The sequence below is a fragment of the Lathyrus oleraceus genome, chromosome 4 (genome assembly GCF_024323335.1).
Source record: "Lathyrus oleraceus cultivar Zhongwan6 chromosome 4, CAAS_Psat_ZW6_1.0, whole genome shotgun sequence".
Taxonomy (NCBI): domain Eukaryota; kingdom Viridiplantae; phylum Streptophyta; class Magnoliopsida; order Fabales; family Fabaceae; genus Lathyrus; species Lathyrus oleraceus.
Window position 1 is genome coordinate 222,914,611 of NC_066582.1, and position 5,029 is coordinate 222,919,639.

The following is a 5,029-nucleotide window of genomic DNA, read 5'->3' on the forward strand; positions in this document are numbered from 1 at the left end:
GCGAGAGTTTGAGGTTTTAACTGGACAGTGTAAGTTAGTCATTAAATCTATCTCAGGGCGAGAGCAAGTTTTAGAATTAATTAAATTCTGACCTTTTTCCAAAAAGTATTTTTAAAGATTGAATGTGAGGACGAGAGTTAAGCATTTAGATTTAATTGTATAACCTAAGTCAACAGAGCGAAAGTTTGAGATAAGGGTGTTTAAAACGGTCAGTATTTTCTTAAAAAGAGTTTCTGCAACTTTATTGTTTTCAAAATATGATTTTTGACTTAATTATAAGTGACAGCAACATTAACATAAGATCATGGTTTCTTCAACAGAGCGAGAGTTTGAGATAAAACCTTTAACCAATAAAGTTAGTCGAAACGATTTATTTTAAAACCGAGAGACCGACAAGGAATTGATTCCCTAGTTTTGACGAACTACATACCGATATCCGTTTTATTAATATTTAATCTAGATCTTAGTTTAGCTCTTAGCTCCTTTCCCCAAACAATCAAACATTTTCACCTTAGATTTACATAGTAACCTTAGATAACGGTACATCGATTCATAAGTCCCTGTGGGATCGATATCTTTTAAAACTACGCGATAGAACTGTGCACTTGCAGTTTGTATCCCATTCTCGACTCACACAGTCGAGCGATCAAGTTTTTGGCGCCGTTGCCGGGGACTTCTATTCAATCGATATCGTAACTCTTCCGTTACGCTGTAGAGACTAAGGTTTCTTTTTCCTTCTATTCTTTCTTTCGTTGATTTGTATGCCACGCACTCGCTCTCAAGGCGAACCGCTCTATTTACGAATCAACGATATCGAACTATATCTCCGAGTCTTACGACGAATTCGGGAATATCGTGCTGAAAACAATCTCCCTCCTATAAACATTCCTGATATCAAAAACATTTTTCCTTCTTTAACCGAGATGGCAGAACCAGCTCGTGCTCTTAGAGATTACGCCGCTCCATCGCAAGATGAACCGCATTCAAGTATTGCTCCGCCCGCAATCGAAGCAAACAACTTTGAACTTAAACCTTCACTGTTGCAGGCTGTGCAACAGAACCAATTCTCTGGAAATCTTACCGAAGATCCAAACCTTCATTTATCCATATTTGTTCAATATGCTGATACTGTTAAAGCTAATGGTGTCACTTCAGAGGCAATTCGACTTCGTCTTTTTCCTTTCTCATTAAGAGATAGCGCTAGAAGATGGCTTCAATCTCTACCTTCCAACTCAGTCACCACATGGAACGAGTTGAAGAAAGTTTTTCTTGCCCGATATTTTCCGCCAAGCAAAACAGCTATGCTAAGAGCCCAGATAAACGGATTTAAACAGAAAGACAACGAGTCTCTTTTCGAAGCATGGGAAAGATACAAAGACATGATGAGACTTTGCCCACACCATGGTTTGGAAGACTGGTTAGTAATTCACACATTTTATAATGGTCTCTTATACAATACAAGGTTAACAATAGACGCCGCTGCAGGTGGTGCACTAATGAACAAACCTTATGCTGATGCTTACCAGCTTATCGAGAGCATGGCCCAAAACCACTATCAGTGGGGAACCGAACGAACAACAGTGGAAAAACCTCAACCGAAAACTGGCATGTACGAGATAAGTAACCTTGATCACGTTAATGCAAAAGTGGATGCTTTGGTCCAGAAAATTGAAAGTTTAAACGTATCACCACCAACCGCCGTGGTTGCTATAACTCAGAATTGCGAGGTCTGTGGAATCCAAGGCCACACTCCTGCGGAATGTCAACTCTTGACTGGAATCCAAACAGAGCAAGTAAACTATGCTCAAGGAAGCCCCTATTCGAATACCTATAACCCAAATTGGAAGAACCATCCAAACTTTTCATATAAGAGTAATAATGCTTTATACGCACCTGGACAGTCTCCGAATCAAACCCCATCTATACCTCCGGGATATCAGAAACCAAATCCTAACAATAATACCCCTAGAAAATCCAACTTGGAAATCATGATGGAAAACTTTATAGCTTCCCAACAACAAACCAATAAAGATTTCTTAAACCAGAACATACACACTGGCGAACAACTTAAACAACTAGCAAGCAAAGTAGATGCCTTGGCTACGCATAACAAAATGTTAGAAACCCAAATATCTCAAGTAGCTCAACAACAAGCACCTACTGCTGCACCAACCGGTACATTCCCTGGACAGCCCCAACCTAATCCGAGAAGCCAAGCTCATGCAATTATATTAAGAAGTGGAACGGAAGTGGAAGGACCGTCTGATCCAAGGATAGAAAACCAAAACCCTAAGAAATCTACTGAGGAAAGTGAACCTAAGGAAAAGGAAGAGAGTAATAAGGATACCCTAGAAAAGAAGGAACCTTATGTACCTCCACCACCTTACAAACCACCTATACCTTACCCTCAAAGGCTTGTTAAAACCAAAGATGTAGGCCAATTTAGAAAATTTGTCGATCTCCTTAAGCAATTAAACGTTACAATCCCATTTACCGAAGCTATTACGCAGATGCCCTCATATGCTAAATTCTTAAAAGAAATTCTTTCTAATAAAAGGAAACTTGAGGATAGCGAAACCGTTACACTCCCTGCCGAATGTAGCGCTATAATCCAAAACATGCCCCCTAAACTCAAGGATCCGGGTAGTTTCTCTATACCCTGTCACATAGGAAAATTTGTCATCGACAAAGCCTTATGCGATTTAGGAGCCGGAATTAGCGTTATGCCTCTATCCATATGTAAGAGACTGGAAATGGGAGAATTAAGACCGACCAAGATGTCTGTACAACTAGCGGATCGTTCCATCAAATATCCTGTAGGAATCCTTGAAAACGTTCCCGTACGCATAGGTCAGTTTTACATTCCCACTGACTTCACAATTATGGACATTAGAGAAGATGATACTACACCTATTATACTAGGAAGACCATTCTTAGCAACTGCCGGTGCAATCATAGACGTAAAACGAGGACGACTCACCTTCGAAGTAGGTGAAGAGAAAATTGAATTCATTCTTTCCAAATTCTTGAAAGCACCTGCAATAGAAGATACATGTTACTTCATGGATATCATCGATGAATGCATAAAAGAAGCAGAGTCAGGAGAAGACAAATCATCAGACCATCTTTTAGAAGACAAATCTAAACAATGCTTAGCAATAACACCAGATCCTACGCAGTGTCTTAACAAACCAACCCCTGATTTGAAAACACTTCCCAAAAATCTGAGATATGAATTCCTAGACTTAGAACTTGAACGACCTGTGATAGTCAATGCAGATCTAGGAAGACTCGAAACAGAAAAACTCCTACATATCTTAAGAAAATATCCAACCGCACTAGGATACCACATAACCGATCTTAAAGGAATAAGCCCTTCTATTTGTATGCATCGCATCATGTTAGAAGAAGACGGTAAAACCTCTAGGGAACACCAGAGAAGACTAAATCCGATCCTAAGTGAGGTAGTAAAGAAAGAAATAACCAAGTTATTAGAAGCAGGTATTATATATCCTATATCTGATAGCAAATGGGTCAGTCCTGTACACGTTGTACCAAAGAAAGGAGGCATAACCGTTATTGAAAACGAAAAAGGAGAAACTATAACTAAACGAATCGAATCGGGATGGAGAATGTGCATTGATTATAGGAAACTAAACAAAGCAACCCGAAAAGATCATTTCCCTTTACCATTCATTGACCAAATGTTAGAACGATTAGCTAAACATTCACATTTCTGTTATTTAGACGGTTATTCAGGCTTCTTTCAAATACCAATTCACCCTGATGACCAAGAAAAGACAACATTCACATGCCCTTTTGGTACCTTCGCGTATAGACGAATGCCGTTTGGTCTGTGTAATGCCCCTGCAACTTTTCAAAGATGCATGATGGCAATTTTCGCCGACTTTCTCGAAAACATCATGGAAGTATTCATGGATGACTTTTCTGTATACGGACAAAGTTTCGAAGAATGCCTTGAAAACCTGGAAAGAGTTCTTGAACGATGTGTAAAAGTAAACTTAGTACTTAATTGGGAAAAGTGCCACTTTATGGTACAAGAAGGAATTGTTTTAGGACACATCATCTCGAACAGAGGAATTGAAGTAGACAAAGCCAAAATAGAGGTAATCGAAAATCTTCAACCCCCAAGAACCGTGAGAGAAGTACGAAGCTTTTTAGGACACGCCGGTTTCTACCGACGATTCATCAAAGACTTCTCTAAGATAACTAAACCCTTAACCGGACTATTAATGAAAGATGCTGAATTCATATTCGACGATAACTGTTTAAAAGCATTTCAAACTCTTAAACAAGCATTGATCTCCGCACCCATTATGCAGACACCAGACTGGAATGAACCATTCGAAATAATGTGCGATGCCAGTGATTATGCTGTAGGTGCTGTTTTAGGACAAAGAAAGGATAAAAAGCTTCATGTTATATATTACGCTAGCAGAACCCTGGATGAAGCGCAGATGAATTATGCCACAACCGAGAAAGAACTCCTAGCAGTAGTATTTGCGCTAGATAAATTTCGTTCTTACTTGGTAGGAGCCAAAATAATAGTTTACACTGATCACGCTGCTATCAGGTACCTTCTAACAAAAAAGGATGCTAAACCTAGACTCCTAAGATGGATCTTGTTACTACAAGAATTCGACTTAGAAATCAAGGACAAGAAAGGAACTGAGAACGTAGTAGCAGATCACCTCTCTAGAGTTGAGAACCTTGAACCAGAAAGAACATCCATTAATGATGATTTCTCGTATGACAAACTCATAGCTACTTTGGAAGAGAACAACTCCGACATGCAAGTAGAAACCACCTTAGCTATATCTGTCATACCATGGTACGCTGATCTAGTTAATTATTTAGCTGCCGGAATAATTCCACCTACTTTATCTTACCAGCAGAAGAAAAGATTCTTCCACGACATAAAACACTATTACTGGGATGATCCCTTACTTTTCAAAAGAGGTCCCGATGGCATTTTCCGTCGATGCGTACCCGAAGAAGAGGTAGAAAA

The 5,029-nt window shown here is 39.4% G+C and overlaps 1 non-coding gene across 1 annotated transcript; it reads right to left on the bottom strand.

The window, feature by feature from the left end:
• Positions 1-1,301: 1,301 nt before the first annotated feature.
• Positions 1,302-1,408, bottom strand: LOC127077782 (small nucleolar RNA R71). Its single transcript, XR_007787555.1, has one exon. It is a non-coding gene; the product is annotated as a small nucleolar RNA R71 (small nucleolar RNA).
• Between the last annotated feature and the right edge of the window lie 3,621 nt (positions 1,409-5,029).